Below are 25,167 nucleotides of genomic sequence, written 5' to 3'. Positions count from 1 at the left end.
ATCCTTCGAAGACGACAGAGTTGTCATAGAAAAACCAACCCATCAAGCCGAATCAGAGATTCGACAAACAGTCGAACTCAAACAAGCCGACAACATACCTGCCGACTCCAAATATTTAGGAAGTCCACTAGTCGAACTCGAAGACAAAGCCATCAACAACAGAGCCAATTCGACAAGAGTCGAAGCAAGCAAAGTCAACAAGATGCAAGTAGGAAATAGAACTGACTCGACAAAGTCCATAGCGGAGGACAACGTGACACCGCCGAAATCCCGACTTGGGGGTGGGTCACCTAACAAGATGTTGAGAAATTGTTCAGTAAAATCACAATAAGAGAACTGTGCTAAAATACGAATCACAGATATGCCAGAAAACAGGACAACAATGGTGCACAGAGATTTAACGTGGAAACCCTAAAACGGGAGAAAACCACGGGAACAGAGCTTCACTATGTATAGTGGATATACGACACAGAATGTTACAACACTCCTTCGAGTGTATCAGCCACGCAAGCTTGGCGTTTGCTATTACGTACACAGTTATGGCGTCACTCTCAGTCGCTCTCTATCTCACACACTCTCACACCACTTCTGTTCTACACTCCCTATATCCAACGTTTTGCCCTAAGTGTATTTATACTTATACACAGTGTGGGCTATTTACAGATGTAGCCTCTCCTACATATCATTATCATTATTGCTATAATAATAGTAGTAGTCGAACTATTAAACATTCGACTCATTGTTTTCGACTCTTCGACTATCGGCTTTCCGAACAGTCGGATCTTACTTGTCTTCGACTGTCAGCTATTTCCGAACAGTCGGCTCCTCCTCCCACTGGAGGGACATATTCCCAACAAACTCCCACTTCACTCCTGTGGGAGGGAGTCAGTCAATCTTGTCTTTTGTCGACAGACTCTAAGTCTGTCGATAGGTAGGTTCTTTGTGAGAATGTCGGATCCATTGTCTTTAGTGTGGATCTTCACAAGAGAAAATTCTCCTTCTTCGACTCTCTCCCGCAACCAGTGATACCTTCTCTGTATGTGCTTGGTCCGGGAGTGGTATGCAGCATGCTTGACAAGGTGCACAACGCTTTGGCTATCATAGTGAAGCAAGATCTCCTTCTGCTTCATCCCTAATTCGTTGAGAAAATTTCTCATCCAAATTAGTTCTTTGCCAGCCTCTACCGCTGCTATATACTCTTCCTCTATAGTCGACAAGGCTACAAACTTCTGCAGCCGTGACTGCCATGACACTGCTCCTTGACGTGGATTGGCTCAAGTCGACATCTCCCGACATGTCCGAATTGGTAAAAACCTTCTAGCACTGGTTTTCTGACACCATACCTTAGGCACACCCCCGAGGTGCCTTTTAAGTACCTGAGTATCCACTTCACTGTTGCCCAGTGTTCTCTCCCTAGATTACTCATGTGTCGGCTTATTGCTCCTATAGTAAATGCTATGTCTGGTCTCGTACAGACCATAGCCTACATTAGATTGCCAACAGCCGAGGTATATGGTACCTTCCTCATCTCAGCCTTCTCCTTCCTCCCTTTCGGGCACTGCTTTGCATTCAACCTGCAATTTGTCGGCAACACCGAGCCGACTGGCTTTGCGTCCGACATGTTGAACCTTTCTAGGATCTTCATCACATACTTTTGTTGTGACAACCATAGCACCTTTTGAGTTCTGTGAGCATGGAGTGGTGGATCTACAATGTATCCCACTCGAGTACAAAATCCTATTTAAGGCTTTATGGTCAACACACTAACTAGATTCTATCTAGGTAACTACTAAGTTACATGTGTTGACTAACTAACTAAACTAAGTTGAGCTTGATCTCTCAACACTCTCAATGTAACCAAATGATCCACAATGGAGTGTTTTGGTCTAAATCCTGCTTGCCCAAGTGCTCTTTTGCTTGTACATTGTATTGTTTGCCGAAAGTGGACTGCTGGGAAAAAAGTAAAGAAAAGAACAAGAAGCGTATGATTATAGTAGGAGCGTTAAAAGAACGCATGTAACAGATCACGCAGGAAGCATAACCAACTATGCCCTCTGTATATAATGGGTATAGGAACATTGTACAAACTAGCGTAGTTTTGAGTATACGTTCTCTAATATAGTTACCGTCTTCTCTGATCTCTGTGTTTGTGTCGATACATAGCGTAATTGTCTAAAGGTTAGGTAGTGCATTTGTGCTCATATACGCCCGGTAGGAAGGAGCTCGGTTGTAGCCGTCTCCAGTCACGCTCCACCTTCATGGACAGTAAGTGATGCTCTATTCTTTATAGTTGCGCACAGTACAAGAATCCATTCTCTATACCACAATCACCTTGAACCTACCCTGAAGGACCGAGGGTAGGCCGTGTTCCTAACTGGTACCACTTTTGGCACGCCCGGTGATCTGTGAATCCTCACAGCGGAGCAACAGGGAATGGATGTCTAGCCGCTGACGCTGTCGTGCCCTTCGGCTCCGGATCGTTGCGTGAGTCGGGTGGGAACCGCCGAGGTTTTTGACTAGGAGGAAGAGGAATACAACTTAAGGCTAGTTATGAATAGTGGAAAGAGAAGTAAGATAGCAATCTCGTGAATCCCACGAGTTCAGTGTAATTAAAACAATATTTAGATTATAAGAGCAATTAAATGGCAAAATTCGTGAATCCCACGAATATATTAGATTGATCCAACCTTGTATATTAATCAACAACCTTATACATATTTCTCTCCTCCTTATATAAAGATGGAAGAGGCTAAGCATGGCTTCATGCTTTTTTCACCTAAAGTGTCCATGCACACTAAATGTGCATGTGATGCTTTGTCATTTCCTAAATATAGGGCTCATGCACGCTAGATGTGCATGAGTCACTTTTAATGGCACGTGTAAAAATATTCACACTCTAAAGAATACATGATTTTTACCTTTTAATAAAGGTATGTGTAAATAAAGGTCTTATACCTATTAAATCTATATTTATAACACTAAAGATAAGTTATTACAATGGTAAAGTTGGGGTTTATCTAAGTGGAGGTGCATGGTTCGAATCTTGCCCTATGCACATGATAAATTCTTTTGATATTTTATTTATCTATTTATATATATCTAAAATCGGATATATTATTTTATGGTTTTCCACGTAGTGTGTGGAATACACTACGACACTCACCCCCTCCGAACCCGCACATCCTCCGGTATGTGCCGAAGTTCTTGATTCCCCATATCCGTCTTCACCCAAAGCTTCCTCCGATTCTCCCCTTATGTCGACTATGAGTTGTAATTCACTTTCTTCGCTTCCCGCATCACCGTGGTCTTCGTCCGATTGCTCCTCGTTGTCGGCCTTGGCTTGGATCACATAGGGTTTGTCGTCGGTCCACTTCTTGAAAATCTTCACCCGCTTCCCGGCTATAGGCACTCGTAGTATTGTTCCATCCAACTCGGACAGTCGGTACGTTCTGTTGTCGAAGACTTTCCGAACCTCGTATGGCCCGAACCATCTTTTCGCGAATTTAGGCATCGTTGTATGTTGATGGTCCAAACTACTGTCATAGACAATCACCCAGTCTCCTTCTTCAATCCTCCTCGGTCGTAGTCGGTGCTTTGTGTCGAACCGGCTTTTGTTCCTTAATCGTGCTTCTTGTTGTCGGCGTATTGCTTCCGCTATGTCTGCCGGTCTCCCCTCTAGTTGTCGTATCCGGACCGCTAGTAGTTCTTCCTGGCTCATCTCTTCCTTCCACGGTAGCACTGTCCATGTTGCGATCGCGGTTTCCGTCGGCATTACCGGTGCTTGTCCGGTCATGAGTTCTGCCGGCATGTAACCGGTTATGGAGCTATGTGTCGTCCGATCCGCCCATAGTGCATACGGAAGTATCTACGGCCAGTCCTTCACCTTTCCATCGCATGCCTTTGCAAGTGCTTTCACGATCGGACTATGTCCTCGTTCGACTTTCCCGTTGGCCTCCGGATTGTATGCCGTTGTCAGTGATAACCAAACTCCGTGTTTGGCGAAGAATCCCCTAGCTTTGTCCGAGTCGAGTTCTCCCCGGTCCGCAATCACTTGTCCTACGCACCCGTACCTGCAAAATACTTCCTCCAAAAGAAATTGGCATACCGCGGAACACGTTTTCCTCTGAAGCGCTCGACCTTCTACTTGATTGGTGAGATCTTCCCGAGCTAATACCAAGTATTTCTTTTCTCCGATCCCGGTCGGCATGGCCACTATGTCAACCATCCACTTGAAGTTGATTGTTGGTGAGAATGTCGGATGTAACTCATCTCGATGTCGAACCCCAGAGTAGACTTGACATTTCTCGCAGCTTTCTGTGAACTCCGCAACATCTTTGTACATTTTCTTCCACCAATATTTTTGCTTGATCTTCACAAATGTTGCCCATGTTCCTCGGTGTCCAGCCCAATCGGATTCGTGAAACTCGGACATTATCCGGTCTTGTTGCTTTTTTGTCCCGACTACTCGAAGTGGTATACCATCCGGTCTTTTCGGCGCCCTCCATATTAATCCGTTTTCCAAGAAGAACTTTTGGACTTGCCTCTTCTTCCTTCGGATCTCGGCTCTTCTTCCTTTATCGTTTGTTGAATCCTCAGCCTCTTGTAACATCTTTCCGATCATCAAGCTTTCTCCCTCGTATTCTTCTTCCCGGAATTCTCGGATTACGTTTACTCGACATATGTGCTCCGACGCGAAGTAGTCCTCGGAAACTTCTTCATTATCCGATTCGGTTATGTCGTCTCCGAACCGAGCCCTTGATAACATATCCACTACCGCGTTGTCCTTCCCCGAGATGTGTCGAACCTCCGGATTAAGCGACTTGACATATGCAACCCACCTTAGCATAGCTACATCCGGTATCGTACAACACCGCATCATTCCAAGTATCGGAAGACAATCCGTCTCGATCACCACTTCGGCTCCGATCAAATAATCCCGATCCGATTTTATCGCCGACACGACTCCCCACAGTTCTCTTTTGACTTGTGCATATCCACGTTGCCTTTCGTTGAGAACCTTTGCTCCGAATCGGATCGGATACCGCGAACCATCGGAGTCGGCTTGATTGATGACCCACCCGATACCGGTTGGACTTGTATCAACCGTTACTATGATCGGTCGGTCATAGCTCGGCTTCTTAAGTGCTTCCGCCCTCCGAAGTGTCTTCTTCAATTTCTTCATGGCTTTGGTGTGTTCCGGTTTCCATTCGAATTTCTTACCTTTCCGCAACAAGTGGTAGAGCGGGTCCGCTATATGTGCATAGTGCGGAATCCATATGTGATAGAATGCACATGCACCGAGAAACCTTCGGACTTCGGATGTTGACTCGCATACTTCCTCCATAGCTTGAATCGCATCAATCTTTGTTGGTGACGGTCTTCAGCCGTAGGGCCCACATAGATGTCCGACCACCAATATTTCTTCTTGCCCGAATGGCGATTTCTCCCCGGAAAGTGTTAGGTGCACATCTTCTAGCTTTCGCAACACTTTCTTGCAATCATGAATATGGTCGACCACGAACTTTCGGCATCCCCGATCATCCATAGTCTCATCTTTTTCTTCTACCGCGCATCCTTTCATCGGAATGTCATCGAGGAACGGCATCGTTATCTCCGGAATGCAGTCTCGTAGCACCTTGTTCATCGCGTTCATCATATGAGCAACCGAGTTTGTCGCTCCTTGTGGTAGTGTGCACATTCGGACTAATCCTATCGGTGTTCGCATGGTTGTGATGTCTCGGCTCTCCACGGCTAGTTGGAATTGGTCATACCCCGAGTATAGGTCTCCGATGGAGTATATTGCACAACCGGCAAAAGCTTCCGCAAATTCGTCCACTATCGGACCGACTCCCGAGTTCCGGATCGTGACCTTATTCACCGGTTGCAAGTCTTGGATAAATCGGAGTGACCCATTCTTCTTCGGAACCGTAAACCATCGATTTGAGTACGGAGCAGTTGATGGCTCTAGAATCCCCATCGCCACCTTCTCCTTGAGCAAGTCAATGACTTTCGGAATATGCGCTCGTGGCATCGGAATCGGCTTCAGGTTCCACGGTACATGGTCAATCGTGAAGATCACCATCGGCTCCACTGTTCTTGGATTGACGCACCCTATCTCCCTTGATGTAAATGCAAACGCTTTGCCGTGTTGCTCCAACATCTCGCGAAACCGTTCTTCTTCTTTTTGTAATAGGAACCCACCTCCACCGATCCGAAGTTTCTTCCGGGTCTCATCTGTGAAGGCATGTCCGATATCCACGGACTTCCGAAGTGTCGGATCTCCCGAGACTTCTTTCCTCTTTTGTTCGCTACCGGCACGTAGTGGTCCCGCGGCCGGTTTCACCTTCTTCTCCACGGTCTTGTATTTCGTACTTACCATTGCTTCTTCTTTGCGGAGCGTATCCGGCTCCATTTTCGCAATGATCTCGTACATCTCGACCGATTCCACCGGGACTACCCGGTTCCCTTGGCTTTTATCTTCCGCAAGCTCTTCAAGTCGTTGTAGCGTGCTCCCATAGAACACTTCTTCGACTATCCCCACGATTTCCACGTAGTGTGTGGAATACACTACGTCAACGTTTCCTTCATTGCTTTATAATTAATATGTACATATGATGTTATTGTAGCCTAATACCAAATATTATTACAAACTTGGCGAGGGGAGCCTCAGCTCGCGAGTTTTGGTTCCATACACCTCGACCTCTTGACTCGGATACTCCTTAAACTTTTGTAATCATTGGTATGGAGTAATGCCTCATCATGCATCTTAATTTTGGTTAAAATTTCCATTCATTTTCCTTCCTTTCTCTTCTCTTTAAATGTTTCCTTTCTAGAACATATGGGGTGTCCTAATCCTAAACCACAACTTAATGTTTAGGTGTTAGGGTGATGGGATGTACATTTGCAACAACTCAATCATGTCATTGTTTAAATAGGTGACCTTGAGCATTACATGCAAGCAAATGGCGACATGATTCTATATGTTGGTGACCTTTCCTCTATAGTCAACTATCCATTCCATGACAACTAATGGGACACTTGGGGCTGGTTTGTCAAAAGGAGCACGGCTTATCAACCGTGGATTTGGACAGCTGGGAACCATGAGCTTGATTTTCTCTTGAAGTGGTGACTTCTTCTTTTCGATGGAAACTATTTTAGTTTCAGGAAACCCTAAACTCCTAAACCCATGCTAGGATCATCTGCAAATGTATGCATACATGTTACATATATGTATATGTATGTTGGGGTTTGAGAAGAGGTTATTTTGTTAAAGGATGTGTATGCACTCTAATCTTAGAAGTGGTTACATTTGAATTTGAATTTGTGTATGTACATGCATGTACTTGTGCTACTTTGCATACCATATTTATGTATACACAAATATGCTAACAATATGAAGTGATTAATGTGCATATGTGTTTCTTATTTATACATATAAATTGGGGGAGGGAGAGAAAGATTATGAGTTGTTTTTCCATGATTTCTTCTGCAATGAGATCATGGCCTTCATCACTTTCTTTTTGTTTTAGATTTTGTAGGGAGAGACGGAGCTGTTTAAGCCGTATTTGAACCGCTATTGGGTGCCACATGAAGCCTCAAACAATACATCTCCATTGTAGTACTCCATCAAGAGAGAATTTGCTCATATCATTGTTCTTTAATCCTACTCATCATATGGTAAGTTAATACAACTCTAATTGTTCTCTCTTTCTCTTTTTGAATAGACCGACCGACTCATAGACACACAACGTAAATGTTTGTGTAGGGAAATACACCCCACAATATGCCTAGCTCCAAGAGGAGCTAGCTTCAATGGATAGAACAAAGAACATTGTTTTGTTCCATTCTCCATGGTATAATAGCAATGAACATCATTATATGGAGGGTGAAACAATGCGTGGTCAATTCGAATCATGGTTTGTGAATGCCAAGGTAGACATTGTGTTTTCCAGCCATGTACATATATTCACCTCAGTTGTCTGCTCGAACCGCCTTAAGCTTGCGGTGGGTTTCCCTTTCCACTTGGAATTCCTTGGATACGAATAATACCTAGTCATTCGTCTTCAATGGTGAGACCCATAGCTTCCGATTGTGGTCATCTGTGACTGCCACGAAGTACTGTTACCCAGCATGTGACTTCGTGTCAACTTGGCATACATAGGTATGCACAAGCTCTAGTGGTTCTTTCCATCTTGTCGGCAGTCTCGACCAGAAAGAGGTTTGCTTATGCTTGCCGGCCAAGCAATCGGTGCACCTCTCAAGCTGCACATCTTTCACCTACAGAATGAGGTTATCTTTGGCAAGTTTCTGCATCCCCTTGTGGCTCATGTGGCACAACCTCTTCTACCACAACTCACCAGCAATGTCAAATACCACATTCACTTCTTCCCAGCATATCCGGGCATGCATTAGGTACAACTAGTTCATCTTCCGGGCTCGGGCCACGATCAAGCTCCCTTTGTTGAACTTCATGACTCATTTTCGGATGCTACCGGTGTAGCCTTCATCATCTAGCCAACCGACTAATATCAGGTTCAGTCGAACCTCCGGAATGTGTCAAACATCTTTAAGCAGCAACTTGCAACCAGTTGATGTTGTCAACTACATGTCTCCTATTCCGACAATCCGACATGCACCTTCATTTCCCATTTGGACACAACCGTGATCTCTGGCGCTATAGGATGAGAAGCATTTCTTGTTGGGGGTCAGACGGAACGATGCTCCGGAATCGACAACCCGTGTTGTCTCGTCTCTCACAAGGTGCATCTCACTCTCCTCGGTGATTAGCAACAGTTCTTCCTCACTTGCCAACGTTCCTTTCCGATTCGAACTTCTTTGATCCAGACCCTTCTTTGATATGGACCCTTTTTCGAGTCGACAATGTCGGTTCCTTTCTCCTTCCGGAAGTGTCGGCAATTCTTCTGAAAGTGCCTTGACCTCCTACAGTAGAAGCACGTAGGACTCCCCCTTGACTTCGATCGTGTCCCCGATTTGTCCCGGTTCTGAGGGCCCCAATTCCGGCCTCTTCCGAAGTTATTGTTGTCTTCCATACCAAGGCCTTAGGATCGGATCCAGACTCTCAGTCCTTCAAGTGAGCTTCTTCGTTTAGCAAGCTCGACTTTATTATCACCAGGGATAAGTTCTTTCCTTCCGGTCCGGAATTGCCCAGATTCACAACCAATGTCTCCCAACTATCCGGAAATAAACCTGAACAATAACAATTCGAGTACCTCGTTGGCTAGCGATACTCCGCGCAAGGTAGTCTAGTTTATTAGCCCCTAGAAGGCGTTCATATGCTCTGCCATGCTGGCGCCGTCTTGATACCGGAGCCTCACTATCTTTCGGAATACCGAGACCCGATTTACTACGTTCTACTTCGCCAGCATCGTGCCGATCTTCTGCCAGAGCTCATTGGCCTTGTTCTCTTCATTAAACTTATTGTACAGGCTCATGTCGATGAAAGAATCCCCAAACTGTACCTGCAACCAGAGATCTTTAACCACCAACATGTCCCTCATCTTCAACTTCCACACTGGGTAGTTGAACATGCCACCGAAAGAATCTTCCATTTTCTTTCCTTTGTTGTGCGTGAAGAGAAATGCACGGAATATCGCTCGGCCACAACCAAGTAGTAAATCACTTCTATAAGAATCAAACACAGAAATGGGAGATGGAGAGTACACAATAAAAAGACACAAGATGTTTACGTGGAAAACCCTAATAGGGAGAAACCACGAGAGCCCACAGACTCTGAACTATCATTATGAAGAGAAGGGGTACAATCAATCAGAAACTTTGAGGCAACGACCTCAAGCTATGTTTCTCGCACTGTGGCGGTTACAACAGAGTATCACTCTGTATCTCTCTCTCTCCCTCTCTCTCTGTACAAGAGTTATAACAATTTGACAACAACACAATCACATCCTAAAGTGATTGCCCTAAGTCATATTTATAGTTATATGAACTTAGGGTTATTTAAAAATATAGCCTCAATGGGCTTATTCAAGACATATTTAAAAATCTGTCTTCTCTTCGAGTTCTCACCGGGTCCACCGATCCGGTTCTCACCGGCTCACTTCTGGTTCTCACCGGGTCTCCTCCGGTTTCCAGATCTCTTCCGAATCTCACCAGATCCTCTTTATTCATCACAAGATCCCATCTGGAGAGACCGACTTCCCAACAATCTCCCCTTCACTCCGGTATGGGATGTCTTGTAAGTCTGATCCGCTTCCGGCATGCATCCAGCTTGTCGGGTGTCAACACCTTGGTTAGCATATCCGACCCGTTCTCCTCCGTGTGGATCTTCGTCAGAACGAACTCTCGATCTTCAACTCTCTCCCGGATCCAGTGGTACCTGCGTTAGATGTGCTTCATTCTGGAATGGTATGTTGCGTTCTTTGCAAGGTGGATGGCACTTTGACTATCGCAATAAAGCCCGTATTCCTCTTGCCGGATCCGAAGCTCACCGATGAAGTCCTTCATCCATAATATTTCCTTGCTGGCTTCCATGGCTGACATGTAGTCCACCTCCGTGGTTGATAGTGCAACTGTCTTCTACAGCCTCGATTGCCATGAAACGGCTCCCCCTGCATAGGTCATGACATATCCGGAAGTTAACCGGCTGGTGTCCACATCAGCCAACACATCTGAATCCGTAAAGCCTTCCATGAGGGGTTTACCGAAGCCGAATCGGAGGCACATACTTGAAGTGCCCTTCAAGTACCGGAGTATCCATTTTACCGCATTCTAGTGCTCTTTTCCAGGGTTGTTCATGAACCGACTCACCACTCTGACTGCATATCCAATATCCGGTCGAGTACACACCATTGCGTACATCAAGCTCCCGACTGCAGAGGCATATGGAATCTTCATCATATATTCCTTCTCTGCCCTTGTCTTCGGGCTTTGCTTACCGGATAATCTGCAGTTTGTCGGACTGTTGATCCAACCGGTTTTGCTTATGCCATGTTAAACCATTGAAGCGCCTTTGTCATATACTTTTCATGTAACAACCACAATTGCTTCTTCGACCGGTCCCGAATGATGTGCATCCCCAATATCTGTCTTGCCGGACCCAAGTCTTTCATTGAGAAGGTCCGGTTAAGGGCCTTCTTCAGCATCCGTATCTTGACTTGGTCTCATCCGATGATCAACATGTCGTCCACGTACAGGAGCAATACCAGGAAATCTCCTCCATCAAATTTCTTAACAAACGTGCAGTGATCAGCCTGTGTCTTGTGGTACCCTTGATCGGTCATGAAGGAGTCAAACTTTCGGTACCATTGCCGGGGAGCTTGCTTTAGTCCGTATAAGCTCTTCTTCAGCAGGCACACCAGGTGCTCCTTCCCTTTCTTCTCAAATCCTTCCAGTTGATGCATGTAGATCTCTTCTTCGAGGTCTCTGTGTAGGAATGTCGTCTTTACGTGCAGTTGCTCTACCTCAAGGTCCATGCTTGTCGTTATGCCCAATACCGTCCAGATGGATGTCATCTTTACTACTGGGGCAAAGATCTCATCGAAGTCCACTCCTTTCTTCTGCAAGAAGACCTTCACCACGATTCGGTCCTTATACCTTGCTGGATTTCCGGCGTCTCCCGGTTTCAGCTTGTACACCCACTTGTTCCGGAGTGCCCTCTTTCCAAATCGTATGTGTGGTTCTCATGTAGGGAATCCATCTCATCCTACATGGCACTCAACTACTTGTGGCTGTGGGTGTCTCCCCTTGCTTCTTCAAGGCTTTCCGGCTCCCCCTCATCGGTTAACAACACATGCTCTACATCCAGAAATCTTCGGGGGGCTCTTCTCTCCCAGAGAGGATATCTCCGTCCTTGGTTTCTGATTGCCGGTTCCTCCGTTTGTTGCGAATCCGAATCCGATTCGGGATTTTGTCTAGTTCCAGTGTCTTCTTCTTCTTCTTCTTCTTCTTCCGTCGGTTTGGTTTCTTGTCCGTATCCAACTGATTCGTCGAGTGTCATCCAGTTACCGGCTAACATCCGCTTTTCAACCGGGTATATCCTTTTGTTCTCAAGCCGATTTTCAATGGATGATCCGGAGTTCGTTACTTTCTTCTCCGACTCCTAGTTGGCAATGGTCCTGTCTTCCATGAAGACTATGTCCCGACTCCAGAACACCTTTCCGTCGACCAGATCCCACACCCAATAACCGAACTCATCATCGCCGTATCCAAGGAATATGCATGGTCGGGACTTCGGATCCACCTTTACTCTCTTGTCCTTCGCCACATGCATGTATGCAAGACTCCCGAACACCTTCAGATGCCGATAAGACACATCCTTACCGGTTTATACTTTCTGCGGTGAGTCTCCGTCCAAGGGTACTGAGGGTGATCTGTTTATCACATAGGTCTCCATCGTTAGCGTCTCATCCCAAAACGTCGTGGGTAACTTGGTATGTGTGAGCATGCTCTGGACGCTCTCCATTATGGTCCGGTTCATCCTTTCGGCCAACCCGTTAGGTTCCGACGTCTTCGGCACGGTGAATTCGAGCCGGATTCCCTTCGACCAATAGTACTCCTCGAACTGTCCTCGGTATTCTCCTCCGTTATCTGGTCGAACCGCTTTCAGCTTTCGGCCGGTTTTCTTTCCACTATCGTGTGGAGCTCCTTGAAGACGGATAACACTTGATCCGTCGTCTTCAATGGTTAGACCCACAGCTTCCGGCTGTGGTCATCTATGAACATCACGAAGTAATGTGATCCAGCATGTGACTTCGTGTCTACTTGACACACATCGGTATGCACCAACTCCAATGATGCATTACGTCTCATTGGTGACCTTGATCAGAAGGAGGTCCGGTTTTGTTTACCAGCTAGGCAGTTGGTGCACCTCTCAAGATGCACATCCTTCACCGGAATGAGGTTGTCATCGGCAAGCCTCTTCATCCCCTTCACGCTCATGTGACACAATCTCTTGTGCCACAGTTCACCGGTAGTGTCGGATGCTACGTTAACTTCTTCCCGGCATATCTGGGCATTCATCAAGTATAGTGTGTTGACCTTCCAGACTCGAGCCACTATTAAGCTCCCTTTGCAGAACTTCATGACACCATTCCGGATACTACCTCTGTAGCCTTCATCATCTAGCCGGCCGGTTGATATCAGGTTCAGTCGAACCTCTGGAACGTGTTAGACATCCTTCAACAACAACTTGCATCCGGTTGGTGTTGTCAACAACACATCTCCTATGCTGATAATTCAGCATGTCCCTTCATTCCCCATCTGAACACAGCCGTGCTCACCAGTTGTGTAGGATGAGAAGCATTTCCGGTCCGAGGTAAGGTGGAACGATGCTCCTGAATCGATAACCCACGTTGTCTCGTCGACAGAAAGGTTCAACTCACTCTCCTTGGTGATGAGCATTAGTTCTTCTTCACTTGCCGCGATTGCCGTCGTTCCCGTCCGGTCCGGGCCTCGCCGATCCGAACCGTTTCAGTCTGGTGACTTCCTCGAATCGGTATTGTCGGTTCCCTTGTCTTTCTAGAAATGCCAACAGTTCTTCTGGAAGTGCCCCGACTTGCCGCAATAGAAGCAAGTGGGCCCCTGCCTTGACTTTGACCATGTTCCCAACTTTTCCTGGTTCTGGGGACTCCGATTCCTTTGTCTTCCGGGTTTCTGATTCGGTAAGGAGGGATTTGGCGTCGGAGATCAGCTCATCTTTCCGACGCACCTCCTCATCTAGCAAGCTCAACTTGACTCTTGCTTGGGATAGTTGTTTTCGTTTTGGCCCGGAGTTTCCCAACATGACAACTAACGTCTCCCAGCTATCCGGGAGGGAACTGAGCAGGAGTAGAGCAAGTAACTCATTGGCGAGAGGTACTTCCAACGAGGTTGCTTGGTGTATCAGCCCCTGGAAGGCATTCATGTGCTTCACCATGCTGGATTTGTCTTGATACCGGAGCCTCACTAGCTTCCGAAATACCGAAACCTGATTAATGGCATTCTTGTTCTGGAACATGATGCCAATCTTTTCCCAGAGTTCATGAGCCTTGCTCTCTTCATTGAAGTTGTTGTACAGGCTCATGTCGATGAAGCACCGGATGTATGTCGCCGTCTTCATGTGCATCACCTCCCACACCGTGGCGTCCAGGGCCTGAATTTGACGGGTTAGTCTTAAAGTTTTTTGACGGGCATTTTTTAAAGATGTATGTCATATGACGTAAGAGTGCAAAAATTAACATGTCATTTGACATACAAATTTCTTATAATGAAAAGTTCTATATGATGCTTCATTATTATACATTTTATTACTATAGAAGGTACACAAATAGACACAACTACCTCGCAAAGATAATGAAATACAGAAAATAAATATCGTGTTAATGTTTTTTTTTTACCAAAAAAGTGTTAATGTTTTTTAAGCCAAAGTACAAACTATATATGTATCCATAATCATAATTCATTCTTGCAAAGTGGATACAATAAGCTTCAAACAAATAATCATACAAATCGAATACTTAATCATCATATATTAAGGTAATACAAAAACAATATTGTATAATAACTTGTTAAATGAACATAATATGATAGATATTCATGGTAACTTACATTTTTAAAATGTAGTTAAAAAATGTTGAAGGTTGAAGGCTGTTTTTGTTCTATTCCCACTGCACAAAAAGGCTACATAGAATCAATAATTTTTAATTGGAACAATAGCTTGCTACCTAATAGTAAGTACTCACCTTTTCCTATACTAATAAGTTATTATTAACCCTAATTTTTTAATAAAGCATAGTAAAACGTAATAAGTATGTATAAAACAATAGGTTAGTAAAACATTTAGTTTAAAAAAACTTAAAATCAAACCTTATTGAAATGAAATACTTTTAGTTTATTTTTAGAGGTATTAAGGTAATACAAAAACAATATAATAACTTGCTAAATGAACATAATATGATAGATGATCATGGTAACTTACATTTTTAAACTGTAGTTAAAAAATGTTGAAGGTTGAAGGATGTCTTTCTTTGTTCTATTCCTGCTGCACAAAAGGCTACATAAAATCAATCATTTTTAAGTTGAAAAATAACTTGTTACCTAACAGTAAGTAGTAAGTAGTAAGTACTCACCTTTTTCCTATACTAAAAAGTTATTACTAACCCTAATTTTTTAATAAAGCACAGTAATAAGTATTAAGTATTAAGTAATAAGTAATAAGTATGTATAAAAAAGTAGGTTAGTAAAACATTTACTTTAAGAAAACTTAAAATCAAACCTAGAGTGACTAGTCTACACTCTAGTATTTTTTAGAGTATTTAATAAAGCACCAAGGTTATTGTTTAAAATTTAAATTGATTTGAGGATTCATCATTACAATTTATATGATATTATTTTAAGCGTGTTATAAATATATATATATATATATATATATTAGAATTTAGTATATTACACACTTCATACTATATAGTCAAATTGAATCTTGATACTACATAGATGATAGTATGATAGTACATATATTTAAATTTTATATGACAATATGTGGTATATATATATAATATATATGAATAATGACATAGAAAATAAAATTTTAGCATGTCATTTGACATGTATAATTTTAAGGGGCCTTTCACATGAAAAGGAAAATTTTATACTTTATATGTCACTTGACGGACATTTTTAGTAGGTGTATGTTTTTGACGGGCAAAATGGCCTTTGACGGGCATGACACCCGTCAAATTCCTGCCCTGGTGGCGTCTATCTTATCCGGTCTCTTGTCCCCGAACTGAACCGGCAAACCAAAGATCTTTAACCACCAGCATGTTCCTCATCTTCGACTTCCACACTAAGTAGTTGGAGCCGATGAGCTTGAACATGCCATCGTAAGATTCTTCCATTTTCTATGTTGTTCGCTTTGATACTAGTTTGAAGAGAAATGCACAGGAATATCGCTCGACCACAACCGAGTAGTTAATCACTTCTATAAGAATCAAACACAGAAATGGGAAGTGAAGAGTACACAAGAAAAAGACATAGGAGGTTTACGTGGAAAAACCTAATAGGGAAAAACCACGGGAGCCCACAGACTTTGAACTATCACTATGAAGAGAAGGAGGTACAATCAATCAGAGACTTGGAGGCAACGTCCTCAAGCTCTATTTCTTTGCACAGTGGCGGTTACAACAGAGTATCATTCTGTATCTCTCACTCTCCCTCTCTCTCTATACAACAGTTACAACAATATGACAAAAACACAATCACATCCTAAAGTGATTGCCCTAAGTCATATTTATAGTTATATGAACTTAGGGCTATTTACAAATATAGCCTCAATGGGCTTATTCAAGACATATATACAAATCTGTCTTCTCTTCCAGTTCTCACCGGGTCCTCTTTATTCATCACCGGATCCCATTCGGTGTCGTGTGAATCTTCACACACTATGTAAAAAAAATAATGAAATAATTATTATATATTAGATTAGTAGCTTACTATAGAAAGATGGATATACTCAAGAGCTTCAAAATGTATTTTACTATATACAAAATGGAGAAATACATACCAAGTTATGAGAAAATAAAGTTTGATTAGATAGGGAAATTAGAACTATCCCACATAGATAGGAAAGTTAAGGCCCTGCCTATATAAACACCTTGAGCTCCCTCATTTTTCATTTGTGCTAAGAGCACTTTGGCCACTTTGTCTTGATGGATGATGGTGGCCAAATTCCTTAAAATCGGAAACCGGTCGGTAAGCAAATTCGGAAAACGGGTCCGGTAAGCTAATCCGGAAACGGGCCGGTAAGCAAATCCGGAAACTGGCTGGTATGCAATCCGGAAACCGGCTGGTATGCAATCTGGAAACCGGCCGGTATGCAAAACCGGAACCGGCCGGCAAGCAAAACCGGAATCGGAACGGGTATGCAAACCGGCCGGTAAGCAAAACCGGAACCGGCCGGCAAGCAAACCGGAACCGGAACGGGTATGCAAACTGGAAACTGGTCGGCAAGCAAAACCGGAACTGGAACCGGCAAGCAAAACCGGAACCGGAACCGGCTGGCAAGCAAAACCGGAACTGGAACCGGCCGGCAAGCAAAATGGAACCGGCTACCGGACGAGGTTGGACGCGGACGGACGAAAGATTGGATCATGCAACAAACTAAAGTAAAGTGAAGAGAACTAAAGTAAAGGCCATTTGGACGCAAGCAACTAAAGAAGGGAGTGCATTGAAAAAGTAAAGGTCATGTGGACAGTCACATGCAACCAAATTAAAAAGCTAGGCAACTAAAAGTAGAGGCCATGCAACAAAAAGTAAAAAAACTATGATCAAGGGAGAACTCCATATTTATTTATTTATTTTCCTACACTAGGAGGCACTCTTCATATTATCTAAATTTCTTTTCTTTTCTTTGGGGAGCTCTCTTATCTTATCGAAGCCAATAACCCTAATCTTCCCTACGGAAGCTATCTCTCAGGTAAACCATAATTTCCATACGGAAGCAATCTCTCAAAATCCAAAATTCCTTGTCAAAGCCATATCACTCAAGAATCATAATCTCTTATTTCCTCTAATCTATTATTCTAATCATCTCCATAAGATAAAACTTTTGTAATCCCAATCTTGGGATTGATTGTAATCTTTCTTTCCCTTTTATTAATGAAATTTGTTAATCTTTTTCATTTCGGTTAATTCTTAGTACATAAATACACGAATTTGATATCCTCTAGACAAAGGCCCCGGGGTCTTGCCTCAACGTTCACGTATCCTCCTCGTATTTTCGCGATATCTTTGGTGAACCCAACGTGAAACGAGGCGGTAGGAGGATATCTCATGGAGGCATATAGATACAAAGAACCGAAGAGATGCAAACTATACGAGTTCGATCAATGGGTATCATCATTAAAGACCCACCAAAGTGCCATGCATGCTTTCGTTGAGTTCGAGTGTCGCTTTGCACAACTCTCGGAGGGGGATCAAAGATTGGTGGGGGTGGAAAAAGTCCTAATGTTTGTGAAATCGATAGACCGGAAGGAAAGGAATGCCATTGGAATCTGACTTGAAGATGACGATGGTGCAAATGGCCTCACAGAAGATTGGATGAAAGTGGAAAGGGTATGTCGACTTCACGATGAGAGGAAGGCAAGATTCTCATCGGTGACAACACAACGTACTACGGATGGTGAAAAGAGGACGAGAAGCAACTACAAACTACCACCTAAAGAAGAAAACTCGAAGAGGGAAGGTTCAACAATACTCGACATAGAAGTCTTGATGGAAGAGGCATTCGAGAACTTAAAGGCGCAAGTTGAGGCTGAAGAGAAGCTTCAAAGGGAGCAAAAACTGAAGCAAATGATGAGCAAGGAAATGAAGGCCAAAACTAACACATGCAAAGAAGAGGGAAGAATAATTGAGGATTGCTCGATTGAGAAGGTCAATGGGTATGAGGCCGATGAATTTGAAGAGATGGCCACAGATAACGAATTAGAGATACAGGTGGCTATGGACAACACAATGAAGGAGGATGGCAAGTGTGCCGAGACTTCTTCCCCACTATTTCAAGATATTTGGGAAATGGTAGACGGGAACATATTCGTCGGTGGAGAAAGGGCCATCACCGAAGAGACATACCCGAACCAAATAAAGACCCAAGAGATGAAAGGTGGTAACGAGGAAGTGAAGGTCAATGTTGATATATACGATGAAGAGGTCAAACAAAGCACAATGGTGCATGACAATGGCCAAGCGAGTCAAGTGAAGTCTAAGGGTATTCCGCGAGATATGATTCCATGCTCCGACTCAAAAGGGGATTCTAGTGTGAAGATCAAACAAACGATGGTCAACTGTCACACGAGAGCATACCATGAAAAAGGTGGATGTGGGAAACATGAAATGTGGTCATCCCAGATTTTGAAAGTGAGCGTGGACTTGAAGCATGGGCTACAAGGAGTAGTCAAAGTCAATGTTCAAGTGAGGTCTAATGAAGACAAACCTAGATTGATGAAAGAAGGAAGACTAAATTGCGTTAACCATGGCGATGGTCGAAATAAAGGTAGCACTTGCATGATGCATGAAGGGTTATGCTTCGGGAAGGCAGAAGAGGACATGAAAACCAAATATGGCAATGCAAAGCTCAAACAAAGGATTTGGTGGTTTGGATGGTCTCCATGGTTATGGTGGAAAGAATGGTCATGGTGGCATTGGAAGAAGAAAGATAAGGAACCAACGAGTTGGTTCAAGGTCAATCTCTATCATAGATAGTTAGCTTATGAATGAAAGAAAATATTACGACAAGGATTAAAGATTTCAACTAGGAGGATACAACTCAATAACACAATTGGCACATACCGGTGGATGTGCAGGTTTGGTGGGGGTGAATGTCGTGTGAATCTTCACACACTATGTAAAAAAATAATGAAATAATTATTATAGATTAGATTAGTAGAGTATTATAGAAAGATGGATATACTCAAGAGCTTCAAAACGTTTTTTACTATATACAAAATGGAGAAATACATATCAAGTTATGAGAAAATAAAGTTTGAGAAGATAGGGAAATTAGAACTATCCCACATAGATAGGAAAGTTAAGGCCCTGGCTATATAAACACCTTGAGCTCCCTCATTTTTCATTTGTGCTAAGAGCACTTTGGCCACTTTGTCCTAATGGATGATGGTGGCCAAATTCCCTAAAACCAGAAACCGGCCGGTAAGCAAATCCGGAAAACGGGGCCGGTAAGCAATCTGGAAACCGGCCGGTATGCAATCCGGAAACCAGTCGGTATGCAAAATCGGAATCGATCGGCAAGCAAACCTGAACCGGAACGGGTATGCAAACCGGAAACTGGCTGGTAAGCAAAACTGGAAACCGATCGGTAAGCAAAACTGGAACCGATCGGCAAGCAAAACCGGAACCGGAACTGGCAAGCAAACTGGAACCGGCCGGCAAGCAAAACCGGAAACCGGCCGGTAAGCAAAACCGGAACCAACTGGCAAGCAAAATGGAACCGGCTACCGGACGAGGTTGGACGCGGAGGGACGAAAGATTGGATCATGCAACAAACTAAAGTAAAGGTCAAGTGGACGGTTGCATGCAAAAAAAGAAAACGCCATGCAACTAAAAATAGATTCAACGAAAAGAAAAGCTATGCAACTAAAAGTGGAGGCATATGAACAACGAGGAACTCCATATATAATTCCATTTTTTTTCCTATACTGGGATACTCTCCATATTATCTTAATTTTTTTTCCTTTTCTTTGGGGGGGGAGCTCTCTTATCTTAGGGAGCCATAACTCTCATAAACCCTAAAATTCCCTACGGAAGCCATAACACTCAAAAACCCTAATCTTCCCTACGGAAGCCATAATACTCATATAACCTAATCCTAATCTTCCCTACGGAAGCCATAATACTCATATAACCTAATCCTAATCTTCCCTACGGAAGCCATATCTACCAAAACCCCTAATTTTTCTTTACTATTAATCTTAGTAAACCTAAAACTTCTAAATCCCAATCTTGGGACATATTGTAATTTCTTTTTCCTTTGTTAATGAAAATTATTAAATTTCTTCTTTCCGTTATTTGTTAAAAATATAAACGCACGAATGTGATTATCCTCTGGTCGGAGGCCCCAGGGTCCTGCCTCAAGTTCGCGTATCCTCGTCGTATTTTCGCGACACCGGAGAGACCGATTTCCCAACAGTTCGTTTTGATACCAATTTGTTGCAAATAGTGCTTGTCCACAACCAAGTCTTAATAACTCAATGGAAGAAACATAAATAAAATAAGATTAACACACTTGCACAGAAAATGGGTCAACACAATATGTTTACGTGGAAAACCTGAAGAGGCAAAACCATGGGAGTTCGCAAACTCCGAATAGGATGACTATAGGGCAGAGGTACTACAAAGTGAGACTCAGAGGCAATGACCTCGAGCTCTATCTTCGTCTGTCGGCAGTTACAACAGGAAAGCTTTCTATATCTCTCTCTCTCTCTCACACTTTGTCTCTCTATACACCTTCATACTGTCAACTACGCAAAATAGAGTTGCCCTACTTATATTTATACATATACAAATTTGGGACTATTTACAAATATGACTTTGATTGTCGCAGTGGAGCCGGAATTCCTCCTGCTAGATCCCTAGCTTTCGGATGAAGTCCTTCATCCGTATTGCCTCTTTTCCTGCTTCTACAACCGCCATGTATTCCACTTCCGTTCTTGACAGTGCAACGGACTTTTGCAACCTCGATTGCCACGATACAACTCCCCCTCCATAAGTCATAACATATTCGGGCGTTGACCGACTGGTATCTACATCAACCGACACGTCTGAATCCATAAAGCCTACCAATAGGGGTTTACTGGAGCCAAATTAGAGGCACATATTTGAAGTGCCTTTCAAGTACCGAAGTATCCACTTGACTGTGGCCCAATGTTCTCTTCCGGGATTGCTCATGAACAGGCTGACCACTCCGACTGCATATCCGATATCCGATCCTGTGCACACAAATGCGTATGTCAAACTTCTGACGGCAGAGGCATATGGTATCTTCATCATTTCGACTTCTCTACCTTTTTCTTCGGGTTGTGTTTGCTGGACAACTTACAATTTGGTGGAAGTGTCGACCCAACCAGCTTAGCATCCGTGATGTTGAACCTTTTAAGCACCTTTGTCACGTACTTCTCCTGTGACAGCCTTCTCCTGTGACAGCCATAGCTGCTTCTTCGTCCAGTCCCAGACTACATGCATCCCCAAAATTTGTCTCGCTGGACCCATATCTTTCATTGCAAATGACTGGATTAAGACCTTCTTCAGCATTCTGATTTTGATACGGTCTCGTCCGACGATCAACATATCATCCACATATAGTAGTAGTATCAGAAAGTCCCCTCCATTGAACCGCTTCACCAATATGCAGTGGACGGCCTGCGTCTTGTGGAATCTACCCTTGGTCTATCATGAAGGAGTGGAACTTCTGGTACCATTGTCGAGGAGCTTGCTTCAATCCGTATAAGCTCTTCTTAAACCGGCACACTAGGTGCTCCTTCCCTTTCTTGACGAATCCCTCCGACTGTTGCATGTAGATCTCCTCTTTAAGGTCACTGTGCAGGAACGTCATCCTGACGTCTGTCTGCTCGACCTTGAGGTCCAAGCTTGCCGTAATGCTGAACACAGTCCGGATGGATGTCATCTTTACTACCGACGCAAAGATCTCATCAAAATCCGCTCCTTTCTTCTACTCGAAGCCCTTCACCACAATGAGGGCCTTATACCTTGGTGGATTTTTGGCATCTCCCGGTTTCAACTTGTACACCCACTTGTTCCGGAGCTCTCTCTTTCCTTTCGGCAGCTCCGTCAGTTCATATGTGTGGTTCTCATGCAGGGAATCCATCCCATCCTGCATGGCACTTTACCACTTGCGGTTGTGGGTGTCTTTCTTTGCCTCTTCAAAGCTTTCCAGCTCCCCCTCGTCGGTCAGTAAAACGTGCTCTACATCCGAAAATCTCTGGGGTGGCCTTCTCCCTCTTAGAGGGTATCTCCGTACTTGGTTTCCAACAATCGGCTCCTTCGTCTCTTCTCCATCCGAATCCGATTCAGGGTCTTGACCGGTTCCTGTGTCTGATTCTTCTTCAGTCGATTCAGTTCTTTGTCCGAATCTTGTTGATTCATCATGGTCTTCGGTTGACATTCGGCTTCCAACCAGGAACTGAATTCCCAATATAACATGCATACGAAAGGATGTTGAGTAATCATCAACTCATCATTTCATCGCCTTTCTTTACATTCATCAATATCGATTCGCAAAGAATTCTCACCACTTGACAAGATTTAAGATTTGATTGCAAGGAGAAAATGATAAGTTTTCATTCTATCATCACATCACACTACAAATGTATCATTGTATTAGTATCGAATTTGCAACATAAACTACAACATTGTGAATGGGGAATGCACCCTGCAACTAAACACATCCGCACCCATTTACATAGTCATCGGGGATGGTGGAAATGCAGAAGGTCTTGTCGTAGAGTAACGTTCCGTTTACCAAGCCTCAACCCACATATTCCGTGTTCGGAGAAGCTAGCTTTGGCCATGCCGTGCTTGAAATAAAGAACAAGACACGTGCATATTATTATTGGCATCGCAACCAAGATGGTGAAGCCGTTGTATCCAACTCTCTTTGGCTATCCAGCCAAAATTGGAGCTCATAAGGAAAATCTCTTTCATCAATGGGATGTCACAAATGAAATGCAACTACAAAATGCCTAAAAAACAACTATAGGAAACTTGTTCCATGTAAAAAACAATCCGAAATTTCAACATTTATGGATCTCTTTATTAGATGATGTGAGTAATGGATGTCATCGCACTTCAAGATGACAAGTCTTTCTTGGTTTCCTGTACAAAACTATTATATAAGAACATTAATAGATTCCAATGAATACCGGTTCTCTTACTACATAGGGCTATTTGATACTTCAATCTTTGTATGTAAAAGAATTAAATATAAGAATTTTCTAAACCATTGAAACCTTGAAGGTGGGTGAACCAACCATACTCACAAAATCGTGAGGGTGTGCCATTTTCACGAACAAATTTACTTTGTTCTAAAATACGGTGTAACTTTGTTTTACTCAAGGAAGCACTATTTTCCATGAGCTTATAACCTTGATATGGAATGAAGAAATGTTAATGGGAACAAAATTCGAACAAATAAATGTTGCATGCTGACAAGCGTATAGTTGTTAATTAACAAGCTATCGTTATTTAAATATGTCTTTATATCATGTCCAATGGATTGAATGAAATTATCCACACAAAAGAAGGCCGTTTGAAAAGGTTGCTTCCAAGAGAGTCCATTGTAGAAAAATTCTCAAGGAAGGAAGAAAAGAATAAAACCATCGTGGCCATGAAGCATATTTAGTAGGGATTCCTTGAATATACTTAACATATTTGTGGAGGAGATTGATGTGAGAATAAGTAGTTATGTATAGTGAATTTAACAGTTGAAAAGGACACTTCAACGTGCACATAGATACATGGCAATAAGAAGGGTTGAGAAAATATATCCCATACAATGACCACTTTGTGCTCATTAGAAAATTTTAAACATCACTTGATAGCATAACAAAACACGAACTATGGCTATGATATTATCTTAGGCATTGTGGCTTAATCAAGAACCACCTTGGTTCTGAATTATTCTAAGTGTGTTCCTACTATATTAAAAAATGGAAACACAATGTCTAGATCTAGCTTTATTTGGGAAATAGATTACAATATTTCTTTCAAATTATGCTTTTCCCATGTAATGACTTGTTTATATATTATTGTCAAATGGTCTTCTTTCAATATTGTTGAGATCAAACTCAACTTCCCTTGTGTGGGAACACATACAAGAGTGAGTCGACCATCCACAATTGAAGACTACCCTAAACCAACTATCTATCATCTGGAAGTTCTGATTGAAGGGGCGTGTTGAGAATCAAACTCAACTTCCATTCTCTGGGAACACACTCTAGGATGCTCAAGTATTTGAATATCACACTTGCTTGTATAGTAACTAGCGTGTCATACAAGTTAATGTCCTATGACAGACATTCAGTAAATAGTTAAGACTCCACCTCTTTCCCAAGAGGCAGTTCTAGTGAGAGAACTTAGAGAGAAGGTGAGTACATAAGAACCTTTCCTTGTCTTTGTAATTTTGGTTCACTCTTGCTCCTTGCTAATTTAGTTTCCTTGTTTTCTATATACATTGTGTTCTCTCTTTTTGTCAGCAGCCCTCTTTGCCCTGCGGTTCTTCAAACTCAAGGTAGAGTTTGAAACCCTAAATCGATTGAAAGGTACATTCTACTTCTTCTATCATTCTATTAATAGTAAATATGCCTTGAGGAGTAAAAGTCAATGATGATGTGATTGAAAGCCCAAACAATCAAATGCATACTTTGTCAATGGAAAAGATGGCAGCTATGTATATCTCATTGCAAGAGACAGTGATGCAAATGCAAAGCGAAATGTATGGTTATAAGGAGAAAGAATTAACTCTTCAACATACAATGGAAATTCAAAAATTGGAGATTAAAGCTTTGTGTGAAGAACTACATGCAATGAAGAACATGACTATTCAAATGCAAAATAATCGGATGCTGGAAATAGAAACAAAAATGTTGAGTCTTGAAGCAGAGAAAGAGATTTTAGTGACGGCAAATG

The 25,167-nt window shown here is 43.0% G+C and overlaps 1 pseudogene; it reads left to right on the top strand.

The window, feature by feature from the left end:
* Window positions 1-1,457: 1,457 nt before the first annotated feature.
* LOC147855994 (purple acid phosphatase 2-like) lies at window positions 1,458-23,482 on the top strand (annotated as a pseudogene).
* The last annotated feature ends 1,685 nt before the right edge of the window (window positions 23,483-25,167 follow it).

This window comes from Azolla caroliniana, unplaced genomic scaffold, assembly GCF_043228905.1.
Source record: "Azolla caroliniana isolate FFs.n. ecotype wild unplaced genomic scaffold, voAzoCaro1.0.p SCAF_13, whole genome shotgun sequence".
Lineage (NCBI taxonomy): Eukaryota > Viridiplantae > Streptophyta > Polypodiopsida > Salviniales > Salviniaceae > Azolla > Azolla caroliniana.
Note: the sequence above shows the minus strand (reverse complement) of the source record. Positions and strands in the feature narration are given on the sequence as shown.